General features: G+C 47.6%; 1 protein-coding gene across 4 annotated transcripts in view; it reads right to left on the reverse strand.

Annotated features, from left to right (window-relative positions):
• The window catches only part of NACC2 (NACC family member 2), a 51,878-nt gene that overhangs the window by 18,042 nt on the left and 20,922 nt on the right, over positions 1-12,914 (reverse strand). Inside the window, exon 1 of one of the 4 annotated variants that reach the window (XM_014880065.2) lies at positions 6,213-6,337. The exons of 1 other annotated variant lie outside the window; for it this stretch is intronic. The gene's annotated coding sequence lies outside the window, so the exon portion shown is untranslated. Of the gene's footprint in view, positions 1-62; positions 213-6,212; positions 6,338-12,914 lie in introns of those variants that run through there. 2 more of the 4 variants (XM_088177726.1, XM_088177728.1) reach the window with 2 other exon arrangements.

The raw sequence follows: 12,914 nt of genomic DNA on the forward strand, positions 1-12,914 counted from the left end.
AAAAAAAATTCTTCCAAGCGAGGAAGTTCGCGGTGCCTTCGCCTGGCCGGGAACGAACGTACCTTGAGCAGCGTCCCTGGCAGAGCTGCTGCCGAGGGGCTCCTGTCCCCCGACCGCCGAGTGCTCAGGGGAGGGGGAAAATAAAATATAGTATCAAGCCCTGGGTTTGTATCTGCTGGAGCTCAAGCTTTTACCAAGTCAAATCTCCCCGGCAGCGCACAGCATCTAAATGAATAGGCCGGATGCAGATTAACATTCAGGCTGCTCTCTGCAATGAATAGAGCCCTTTGATTAGGGACCTGAAGTAAATGCCAGTTTCAAACCGAAGCTTTAAAAACAGAGAAATATCAGTGCCAGAGGAATGCTCTCAGTGTTGGTACAAGACAGACTTTTGATGAGTCACTGCAATGCAAACAAAGATGGCAGAAATACTGTACTGTATGCTGATGAAATGCTTAGTGGTGCCACGGCAACTGAGACAGGTTTTAAATTTATAGTGCAGTTTTGCATATGAATTACGCTGTAAACTGCCTCCCCTGCCATCTAGTACATCCAGAGTGTCAAAGCATTTAAACTATTCCAAACAGTCTGCAGAGCTGGCACTGCTGCTGGTTAACTCCTGCGGCCAGGGGAAGGCATGGAGCAGGGGTGGTGAGCATCCCCTGCATCCCCCCAGCATCCTCCAGCACCCCCTGTATCCCCTCAGCATCCTCCTGCATCCCCGAGCATCCTGCTGCATCCTGAGCATCCTGCTGCATCCCCTCACATCCCCCTGCATCCCCTCACATCCCCCTGCAGCAGCCCTGCATGCCCTTAACATTCTCCTGCATTACCCCCACATGCCCCCAGCATCCTCCTGCATCCCGCCAGCATCCTCAGCATGTCCCCTGCATCCACCCCAACATCCCCTGCATCCCCCCAACAACGCCTGCATCTCCCCCAGCATCCTCCTGCCTCATCCAGCATCCTCCCACCTGGCCCAGCATCCCACCCCAAGAGCTCCCCAAAAGCACCTGCCCAAAAGCACAGCTTTGGGAATGCCCAAATCTGCCCAAAATAAAGGTGCTCCTTGGGCATCCACAGTCCTGCTTCCTGCCCCCCCCCAGATCCCCCCTCCCCCAATACAAGAAAGCCTTTCAAATGCAGGAAAAATGTTTACCCCTTGGGGAAAGCTTCTTTCAGTCTGTGGCTGAATCCACTAAAAGCAAATCCATTTGCTTAAGTAATGAAATCCCAGTCACATTGTCTCCTGGATTCAGATTTTAAATTACCTTCGCATTTATTGAGCATGTTTGGTGCTTTTTTCTGGGAAAGAGGGTGGGGCCTCCCTTTGCTGATTTCTCCCTTGCCCAGAGCGTTTTCCCTTGTGCCATTGGCCTCGGATTTGGTTCAGTTCCTAAGGTCACACACAGTTAAAATTCCAGGGATGAGAGGTGAGACCATCCCTAGAGCAGGATAACTGCAGGGAGCACAGGGCTGGTGATGCTCCAGCCTGACCCTTCCCTCCTGATCCTGCTCACAGCTCCACTTCCACATCCAAAGGGAATTAAGTTCAAGTCCAGGGCAGGGAAGTGCTGTGCTCCTCAATCCTGAATCCCACAGCACCTGCAGCCTCACTGAGCCTGGAGATCCACGCTGCTCCTACACCAGGGAGCTTTGGGAATGCTCCACACACTCACCCAAAACCCCTCAGCAGGTCACTGGGGTCTCTGCCTGGAGCTGGTGAGGGGGACCAAGGTGACATCCCATGAAGAGGGCAGAGGTGACACCACAACAACCAAACCCGAGAGCCCAAATCCTCTCCCGACCATGACACCACTCATCTTTGCTGGGGAAAGGATGGAACCTGCCCTGGCAAACAAAGATCCACTCTGGATCTGTGAAAATTACTGAGAAAAACCCGAATTAAAGAAAAAAAAAACAACACTGCTCAGGCACCTAAGGAAGGCTCATCCATGGTGGTGGGAAAAACATGAGTGGAGAAGGATTTCCTCCTCTTTTCTCCCAGGAAGGGCTCCCTCAAAACTGGAGAAGACACCAGGATGGACCTCCTTGGACCCAGCAGGGCAGGATGTGTGGGACCAGCCAAGGACAGCTCGGTAGCACAGAACAAGCCAAACTTAAAATAAATATCAATTATTAATATTACTTAGAATTTGCTCTAGAAACAAACAGGCTTGTCAGGAGCAACCCCTGTCTCTCCCTATAAACACCAAATTCTGCTGGTTTAGGGTAAGTTTAAGGCAGAGAGAAGCAGCAAAGTGCCCCAAATCTTTGGGAAATCTCAGATAAAACCTCCCAGGAGAGTTTGAACCAAGATGCTCCACACAACTGGTCCCTCCCAAAATGCAGCTCTCAGGGAAATGGGGTGAGGGGAAGTAACAGAGTTTGGTTTAGAAAGAGCATCAAGGAACACGAGCAAAGCCACACAAAGAAGCTGCAAAAAGCCCAAACCACCCCAATAAACCATCAGCCAGGACTGCTGGAATTTTTTTCTTCTTCCTCCCTCTACCCCTTCCTTTTTATGACCAGAATATATAAAACAAGGCTCCCAAAAACCAACCCAGAACCACCAACAACCCCAAATCATGAAGAAATAAAAGAGTTTTGTAAGCCCAGGAGAACCTGCTCACCACCAAACCTCACATTCCCTAAAAACAACAGCAACAAAAAGCTACTGTGATTAGACAGCAAATGCAATAAAGCTTGACAATTTCTAACTTTAAAATTCCTCTATTAAATAGGATCATTTTTGTTTTAAATACAGCATCAAGTGACTTTTGAAGGTTTGAAATGGCTTCAGCCCATCTGACACAAGAAGAGCTGTGCTGCAGGAGAAATGACCTTTGCAATTACAGATGTAAGCTGCATTTTTCCAATCTCATCTCTCAAGCTGAGCTGTGTCCCAAGGTGCAGGAGGAGCCCCCAGCATGACCATCACCCCAAAAATTCCAGTCCCCTTTGGGCTGGAGTGTCCTACAGGTGACAGAGCATCAATTGGACATCTCCAAATGGGAAAACTTGGATAAAACCGGATTAAAACAAGACAAACATCCCCCACCTTGATCATTTTACATATGTGACCATTCAAGCAAAACATCATTTTGTTTTCTGATGGCTGCCTCTTTTTTCCAGCTCGTGGATACAGGAGGATAATCTCTGCCTGAATTTTGTAAAGTCATAGCCTTTGTCACGAGATGTTCATAAAAAATGCAGCCGTTATTTGAGACAACTTCCAGGAGAGTTTGGGAATTCTCAGGTTCTGCATTCATCTGCTTTGGGGGGAAAGAAAAAAGCAGGTTTGCTCTTTTCCAAACTAATTCCCTGCTCCAAGGCCTGAAAGGTCAGGGTGAGGCAACAGCAACAAAAGGAAAAAAGCATCGACCTAGAATAAGATGCTGCCATCAGAGCTCCCCCAGGAGTAATCAGAAATAATTAGATAATGTATTTAAATTGTCTTTTTTTCTTAGCCAAACAACAGAGAGACTCAGTGGAGAATCATTCCCCCAAAAGCCCCCAAATATCCCCCAAGTTCTCCAGTTCCCCAGGAAGGTGAGCTGGGCAGCAGCTGGGACAGGGACAAAGGGACAGGGACCCTCTGGGGGTGGGAGACAAAGCAGCCAAAGGCTTTCACCCCCCCCAGCCAAAGCCCCTGGAAAGAAAAGAGCTGAAAAGTCCTGCCCTTGAAGGCCCCAAAGGGTCAAAGGAAACTTCCCTTTCTTCTGTAAATGAGGAGAGAGGGAGGGAAAAATCCCACTCTTGGATTTGAGGCTGGCAGGGGGATGTCACCCAACTGGGCAGGGGGTCCCCAAAGCCACCCAATCTCACCTGCTCTGCTCTCACTGCAGGGTTTGGGGGTTATTTCCCCATTTTTTAGTTGCAAAGGAAATGTATAAAGCCAGGGGAAAATGTGCAACAGCTCACTGCAAACTCAGTGGCCAAGTATCATTCCCTGAGCCCGGAGATGCTGCAATGCCTCAAATAAAGAGTTAAGCAAAATAGAATTAAGCAAACTAAAGAGTTAAATACAATGAATAGCTAAACAAAGCCAAATAAAATGCACTTCAGGTCTAGGCTGAGCATATTCCCCTCACCCCTGCATCACAGGCAGTGCCAGAGAGCCAAGAAGCCAAAATGCAAAGTCTTTGCACCCCCACCCCAAAAACTGAGCATCCCCTCTTCAAGGTGAGAAAATCCAGGAGAGGGATTTGGGCACAGGTTTGGATTCTTGCACAGCGTTTGGCAGGGGGAAGAAAACAAGGTTAAGTTCAGTAATCAAATGGCAGCGAGACTCCTCTCCTGCAGCACTGGTATCTGCAGCTCCAAAGTATTTATTTTTGAAATGCTGCAAGTGGCAAGCGGCGAGGACGGACCCTATTTTTAGTGTAGCAGCCAGTGGCAATGGGTGAAAGAAGATTATTTCTGCCTTATTAAGAGCAGAAAGTGAATTTGCAAATATTACTCAGTAAGACACGGGCAGCCCACACGCAGCAGACATGCAGCACGGAGCCACCACGGCTTCAGAACCCTCCAAGTTTGCACGGAAAGTACAGAGCAGGAGGCTGGGGGCAGGGAAAGGAGGGGGAAAGATGGAAAAGTGAATCGAAATAATGCTGATGGTGCAGTTCAGGAGGTGTAGGCAGCCCGGGGATGGGGTGTTGGGTGCTCAGTTTGGGATGCTGGCAATGCCCCGGGGTCTCTCCTTGGGGATCTGGCAAAGCCCCAAACATCTCTCCATAGGGACCTGGCACAGCCCTGAGGGGTCTCTGCCCAGGGACCCTGGCACAGGACTGGCACTGCTTTTTGGGGACCCCGGCACAGCCCTGGGCTCTCTGTCCAGGGACCCCTGCACAGCCCCAAACATCTGTCCGTGGGGACCCCGGCACAGTCCCGAGGAGCCCAGCACAGCCCCGAGGGGGTCTCTCCTTCAGGACTCTGGAATAGTCCTGGGGACTCTTCCTGGAGACCCCAAAAAAGCCCTGGGGGTTCTCCTCAATCCCCTGGCACAGCTCCAAGGGGTCTCTCTTTGGGAACCCCAGCACAGTCCCAAGGACCCCAGCACTGCCCCGAGGGGTCTCACCCTAAACCTTGGCACTGTCCCAAGGGTCTTTTCCCTGTCCCCCTGCACAGCTCCAAGGGGTCTCTTTATAGGGAGCCCAGCACAATCCCCAGGACCCCAGCACTGCCCGAGGGGTCTCACCCCAATCCCCTGGCACAGCCCCGAGAGGTTTGTCCCCAATCCCGTGGGCATAGCCCCGAGGGGTCTCTATTTTGGGACCCTGGCACAGTCCCAAGGAGCCCAGCACAGCCCCGAGGGGTCTGGGGACCCCAGCACTGCCCCGAGGGGACTCACCCCAATCCCCTGGGCACAGCCCCGAGGGGTCTCTCCCTGATCCCCCCACACAGCCCCGAGGAGTCTCTCTTTGGGGACCCCAGCACAGTCCCGAGGGGTTTGTCCCCAATCCCCTGGGCAAATCCCCGAGGGGTCTCTCTTTTTGGGACCCTGGCACAGTCCCAGGGACCCCAACACTGCCCCGAGGGGTCTCACCCCAATCCCCTGGCACAGCCCCGGTGCCCCCAGCCCCGGTGCCAGCCCAGCCCTGGCTCTGTCCTGCTGCAAGGTGAGTCACCGGCAGCCCGGGTGCACCGCGGCTCCTCGAGGTCACCCACCCGGCAGCTCCAAAAAGTGCCGTCATTCAGCCAAGGCAAAGCGTGTTATTGCCATTATTATTTAATTAGTTTCGTTTTTTTTTGTTTTTTTTTCCCTTTCCCCCTTCCCTAACACTGATCTTAAGAGCTCTCAAAGCAAGGAGAAGCAAAAAATAGAAAATGCAACATTTTAATTTTTTTTTTTTTTTCAGATTGCTGCAAGGGGAAGGGAGAGACACGGCTAGAAAATACAATTATTCTGCAGAACGGAGTATTTTACCATCTAATAAAAACTCAAGACCCCGAGTAAGTTACAGCCACAGGAAAGCACAGAGCACCCCATCACCCTGCCTGCAGCATCCCATCACAAGCACTAATTCCCATCCGTAACACATCAAAAAAGACAAGTGCCATGCTGAATCCTATTCTCCTCACTCCTAGTACACAACAGCAGAGCTAGCAATATATAACATGCATGACTCAGTCCTAGCACCGTGCCACTACGGAACAGAAAGCTTTAAAATAAAGTAAATATCTTAAAAGGTCAATTAAAAAAAGCTTACAAAACATCAGACGCTGCTTCTCGCTAGAGCTCATTACCTAGTATGGTGGAGCTGCCTGTGTGTTTTTTTTTCTTGTGCAAGTTAGTCTGTGAGTCAGCATTAACACACATGAGAACATCAGGAATACTGCCTAGTTCTGATGCAATGGAGGTTGTAAAAAAAAAAAAAAAAAAAAAAAAAAAAAAAGAAGAAGAAGAAGAAGAAATCGCACTCGGTTTGGACAGGAGCCTGTAATTCAATTGCCTTTACTTTTCAATTACTGCATAGCCTACCCTGACCAACCTGCAGAGGGGAAGGAAACTTTGCTTACATCTCTGTCTTAAAATTAATGACTTTTACTTTTGGCTACAGCTTATTCTCCCTGCTTAAAAAAAAAGGGAAAAGACAAAAAAAAAAAAAAAAGACATAATATAATTAACCCTTCAAGGGCAGCTGAGCCCCTACAGCAATTGGGATGCTCAGGTTTTTGTAGGAATTTCAGGGCTGCCAAAAAGTTCTGGTGAAGGGAGACATTTATACATTAAACTTTTAATACTCAATAAAGCAAAGCTACAATTGCATCTGAGCTTGATCCTTAATGGAAATAGAAGCTTGCAGACAGGGGAAGTTAGAGACTGCAGAAATTTAACTCTGCACTTCTGGGTTCAGACAGGCAAATACGAGACTGCACAGGAGGTTCTTCAAAAATGAGGGGCTTGCTCATTCAGCAAAAACCCTGAGAAACCTAAAATTGGTGACATGAGGTGGCCACCCCAGCCTGACGCCCACTTTGCCCAGGCAGATGGAAGCAAAGCTGAAAACCTGCATTTTTTTTTTTTTTTTTTATATATATTGCATTTACAGCTCGTACTCCTGCAAAGAATTCCCTGTGTCCCTTTTTCCCGGGGGGAAAACCCCTCCAGACTGATCCCTGCTGCCAGGATCATCGAGTACAGGAACCTCAACACGGATTTCTCATTTCTGCCTCCTCTCCTCCTGCAACAAAACCCTTCACTGGGGGCAACAAATTGTGCCCAAAGCTTCAGAATGTGACTATTTCTGTATCACACCCCAAAACACCCCCAGACAACACTGCAGCCCAGAATATTGTATTCTATATATACTGCTGATGACTCTATACATGAAATATTATCATATGGATGATGGATGATTAATAGATTATTTTTTAATATATGTATTATATGCTAAACTACATTCACCAATATCTGACAAGTTCTGAGCTGCTGGGAGAGCCCTGCTGATGCCCAGCACCGAAATTCCTTAAATTTGGGGTTTTTTTTTAATCTCTGCAGCAGAGAGGGGTCAGAGGTTGGAGTGGGAAAATCTCCCCAGTGCTCACAACCCGAGCTGCTCCCACACTACCAAACACTGACCAACCCTCAAAAATAGAAAATATAAATAGGTCTATCTAATTCATATGGACTCAAAATCCAGTGGATCACAAGAAATGCCAAACCCCAGTTTGGTTTGCTGGTTGTTTTCATGAATAGACACAAACACTGCAAAAACTCTTTTTTTTTCCCCCAAGTATAAATACTTATTAATGCTGATTAACCAACACAGAACCCCCTAATATTAGAGATCAATCAATTCTGCAGCCTCTCCTGCAGGCAAGGGTCTGTCTCAAACCAGTATGAGCATGGTGGGGTTATTTTTTTCTTAAGCATGTGGGATACTTGAATACAGATGAATTGAGTTTTAAAGGAAAAAAACCCAAGCAGCAACTTCTGGGCCAAGTTCTTGTGTGCCAAACTTTTCAACTGCCACAGCACAGCTCGACAGTGTTTCAAAAGAATTTAAGCACTGTTTTGAATACTGCTGACAATCTTCCTCATCAAAATTTGTAATTTAAATACCTCAAATCTGAAAAGCACGCTCCCTGGGGCATGCTTCATTCTCCCTCCCCACCACCCACCCTCCCCAAGCCCCATTTGGAATAAAATCCCTTCCTTCCCATGTCTGGCTGGGTTTTCCCCCCCTCCTGCAGCTCCCCAGCATCCGCTGCATCCTGCAGGGATCCCAGAGCTGGAACCTCTGTGTGCACCCCAAAACACAAACCCCTTCCTCTTTTGGAGCTCTTGAAGCTGATTGAGAGATAAAACCAGTCACTGGTTTAGAGATAAAATCACTAACTTAGAGCTAAGTCCAATTAGTGATTTAGAGCTAAAACCAGTTAGTGATTTAGGGTTAAAACCAGTCACTGATTTAGGGTTAAAGCTGGTTGCTGATTGAGGGCTAAAAACAGTTAGTGATTTAGGGCTAAAATCAGTTACTGATTTAGGGCTAAAACCAATCACTGATTTTGATTAAAATCAGTAACTGATTTAGGGCTAAAACCAGTTAGTGATTTAGGGTTAAAACCAGTTAGTGATTTCGGGTTAAAACCAGTCACTGACTTAGATTAAAATCAGTAACTGATTTAGGGCTAAAACCAGTAACTGATTTAAACCTAAAACCAGTTGCTGATTTAGAATTAAAACCAGTTACTGATTTAAAGCTAAAACCAGCCAGCAATCCAGACTAAAACCAGGCTGTCCTGCCTCCTACACTAGAAGGGTTAATCCAAGCAGCCCCATCCCATTCCCAGCGGATAAGATGTTCCCTGAGACGTGTCAATAATTCCCTGCCACCCAGCCTGAACGTCGAGGAGCAGCTCAAGGAATTTTTGGGGGTTCCCGTGCCTGTGGAGCAGCAGCTCCATTTTGGCAGGAACGTGTTTAAGATTCCCTCCCAGTGCTGCAAAAGCACCTTGAAAGGTCGGCGAGCGCTTTCATATTCTCACATCCATCTCCGACGCTGCCGCAGACGAAACGGATTGACCTAGACAAGAACTGCAAGAGGCTCTGTGAAATAATCCATCACCACCCCTCGGCAGCTGCAGCCCTGCCTTTGTCATGGGAATCTCACCTACCTATTCCAGCCTGGAGAGGTTTTAAATCCCAGCCCTGCTCTCCTGGGATGCAACCAAAGCCGGAGCTGTCGGAGCGCAGAGCTGGCACACAACAGCAAATACCTCCATATTCCAAAGCCCCGTGCCCATTACCCAACTCATTAAAGACAGTGATACTTTGTAACACACTCTAATCTTTAATATTCATAGCTTGCTGCATTTGCATATCATGCCATAAATAGTTGAAGCAGAGGTAAAACACAAAGCGCTCCACTTGCATTTCTAATTATGCCTAAAATCAAATGTAAATCACAACACATCCGAGACACAGAAAATATTAAATTTGCTGGCTCTCAGTTAAAAATCTTTTAAACCCCCCCCACCACCACCAAATCATGTTCACTAACCCAATTATTTTTAAAAAGAAAAATCAAAGGGGCTCACATTGTATGTTTTTAAAAAGGAGTTGACACATTCCCAGCCCCAGTCCTGGTGAGGGACCCAGCAGCATCCCCAGTGCCAGCTCATCTCCCCAAAAAAACATCCCTAAAAACCTGCCCTTCCCATGGGGCTGGGCTGCAGCTGCCCATTTAACCTTGGTCTTTGGAGGAACAACAGGAGCCTTTTGCTCTGAGGTGCCTGGGAAAGCTGATCTCCAGCAAAGGAGGTAAATTTGAAACATCAGCTCGAATCTGAACCTGTGCTACAGCATTGGGCTGGCTGGAGGTCGGGGCTTTGGATTTGGGAGAGGGAAGGAGAAAAACCCTGAGGCTGGGAGCTGCTCAGTCCCAAAGTTTAATGAGAAAAGTTTTGGGGTGCTGGCACTCAGCAGCTCCATGTGCAGAAGGAAACAGATGATTCCTGCTCACAGGGACAGCACATCTCTGCTGTGTTTTCTCCTGGAAGGGCTCTCACAGGCAGGAGCTGCCCCACAGTGGGGCACCAGTCCTGTGGAAAAGGCTCAAATCCCCATTAATTCAGCTGCTGCTGCTCTGCCATGGAAAGGTTTGGCATCACTGAACCCTGTGCTCTCTGCAGACACATCCCAAAGATCAGCTCCTTTTTATAGGAGCTGCAGCAAATTGTCCCCCAGAAAGGACCCTGGGGACTGTGTGGTGCTGGCAGTGGCTCGTGGGACTTCAGTCCCCAAACCACAACAATCCTGGAGGATTGTTCCACCACAGCACCAAATTTATCAGCTTTTAGGGAAAAGTGTGGCATCAGCCAAGGGAATTTTCCTTGGGGGAGACATGGCTGAGGTGTCCTCACCTGCACAAATGAACTGACCCCACTCCCCCCAGCTCTCAGAGGCACCAGGACATTTTATATCTGCAAAGCACCTCGATATCCTTGGATTAAAAGTGTTATTAGTACATTCCTGACAGTGGCATAAATAATTTTCTTGATGCTTCTGCATCAGGCACCATAAAATCCTCTTAACTTTATGGAGAATGTGTATGGAAATCCCCTCGATTTTATGGAAGCCCATCACCACCACCACCACCAATGTGAAAATGCACATTTTTAGTTCAACCTCAACCCAACCCTGCTCCTTGCCCACCACACTGATCCAACACACTGCTGCTGCTCCCAGGAGGCTCAAAACCTTCCTCATCTTCATCCATCTCCCCAAGATCTCTTCACCTCTCAATAAAGTACTCACAACAGACACACAGCATCCACAAGAATCAAAATTTTACAGATTTATACCCAAAGATACAATTAAAATAAAACGAACTGAATTTTACAAAAGCAGGACAAAAATCCCTCTCTTTGGGAAGGCACAAGCTCCTGGCAGAAGGTTGGATGCCACACGGATCTTTTCCCACTTACTTTCCCTTTCCCACTGGGGCTCCAGCTGCAGAAACCCATCACATCTCACTGGATGGCTGTCCCCAAGGAAAAATGCATTTTTAAGTCACTTGAACCCGGACTAATATTGAAGGAATCAGCAAAACATCACCACAGTGAGCCAGGTACCCGGTGGCCACCCCAGCTCCAATCTCCCTCCTGAGATTTCTCCCACTTAACAAAAGGCTTAAAGAGACTTCTGAGAATGAAAAGTGAGAAGAGAAAATAGAAAAACAATATCACTGCCATATGGTGCTCCTACTGGTACTCTGGTTTTCCAGGGTCCCTAAATCCCATCAGTGAATGGCTCCAGAGCTCCCCTTGCATCCTCCCCATTCGTGCCCTCCCCTGGTCCTGCTCCTTTCCAGACTCAAATCCAGCTCAGCAACTACACTGCACCAGTTCTAAGAAGGAGTTAAAAGATGATTTTTTTTTCTGCCACATCGACTTCCAAAGAATTCCAGAGACATCATTAAATTTAACCCCAAAAGGGGAGCAACCACCCCGTGCCCCCAGCCCGTGCCCAGAGAGAAGTGAAAGCGAGCAGCTCACAGCCTGCAAAGCCTTTCTGCTCCTCGTTTGTACCCTGGCATCTTGCCCAGACCTATTTTTAAGCCCATTTACTAGAAATCCCACAAATTAAAGGAAATACGGATAATGTTGTAAGAATCCTTTGGGCCAAATAAAAGCTACACATAATTTTCCTTGTGCATCAAGAGTAAGATCCTTAACCACAAAAACCAGATTTCCCCAAAGCTCTTTTGCAACAGTGAGAGAGAATCTTGTTTTGTAAAAAAAGTTGCTTTGATTCACTCCTGGATTACAGGGAGCTCCGCTGCCTCCCGGCCAAACCCAGGAGTGATTCCTGTTATGAAACAGAGAGGTGTTAAAACACAAATAAATTCAACTTATCTCCAGCTCTGGAAAGGGGAATGCAGTGACAGCAAGGCACAGAGTGCTGTGGGGACAAGCTGGAGGGTGATTATTAGGATTTTTTCCCTCTGCACAGGAGACTTGGGTGGGTTTATCTCCCAGCTGCTATCCAGCTGTGTGTTCACAGTGCCCATGAAGGGTCAGTGTGCAGGGAAATTTCCAAGCTGCCAGTCAGCACAGAGCCCAGTCCCCATTCCCAGCTTCATCCCAGTGTCACCTGCACCCCCAGGATGGGCACAGGGTGGGCTGAGCATCACCCCAGCCCCACTGAAGGGTCTCCACAGCATCTCCTCGGGGATTTTCTGTGGTTTTATACAGAAATAAATCCATCTCTGCATCTCTGTTTGAATAATTACAGTGGGGGTCTGTCATGGGGTGAGCAGGAAATAAAAGAGCATCCACCTGCAATGGGGAATTGGGAAGGAGGGAAGAGCTGTGTTTTATGCAGCATCCACGATTTTAACTACACAAAAACTTTAAATAAACTCCACTAAAATGCTTGTACTGGGATAGGATTAAAAAGAAATACAACAACCAGATTCATGTTTCACTAAATATCATCAGACAAGCAGAAACAGCCCCAAAACACAGCAAGCCAAAGCAGCATTTGTGGTTAGTCCTGGCAGGGAGGGAATGAGGGGAAGGTGCTTCCTTTCCCCATCCAACCTCGCTCTCCTTCATCCCCAACACTGGCTTAAAATGTCTTCCTCACAAACATTCCAGCTTCCTTTTTCAAAAGGAAAATAATTATGCAGGGGAATAACCACTTCTCTCCTACAAACACACAGATATGAACAGTTAAACACGCAACTTTGGGAACTTTTCCAAGATTTATATGTTTTGCATGGAAAGCAAATGTTGGTGGTTTTTTTTGGTTTTTTTTTTTTCCCTGCCTGGGAAAATATTTAAGCTCTAAGTTTATGGAGCCAAGTCCATTTATTGCTGGTTTATGCTGCTGCTCAGACAGAATCTAATTAGTGATTTAAGCAGCACTGGGGGATGCAGTGCTGGCCAAAGCCAGAGCCCCC

This window comes from Sturnus vulgaris, chromosome 22 (genome assembly GCF_052056855.1).
Source record: "Sturnus vulgaris isolate bStuVul1 chromosome 22, bStuVul1.hap1, whole genome shotgun sequence".
In the NCBI taxonomy this organism is placed as follows: domain Eukaryota; kingdom Metazoa; phylum Chordata; class Aves; order Passeriformes; family Sturnidae; genus Sturnus; species Sturnus vulgaris.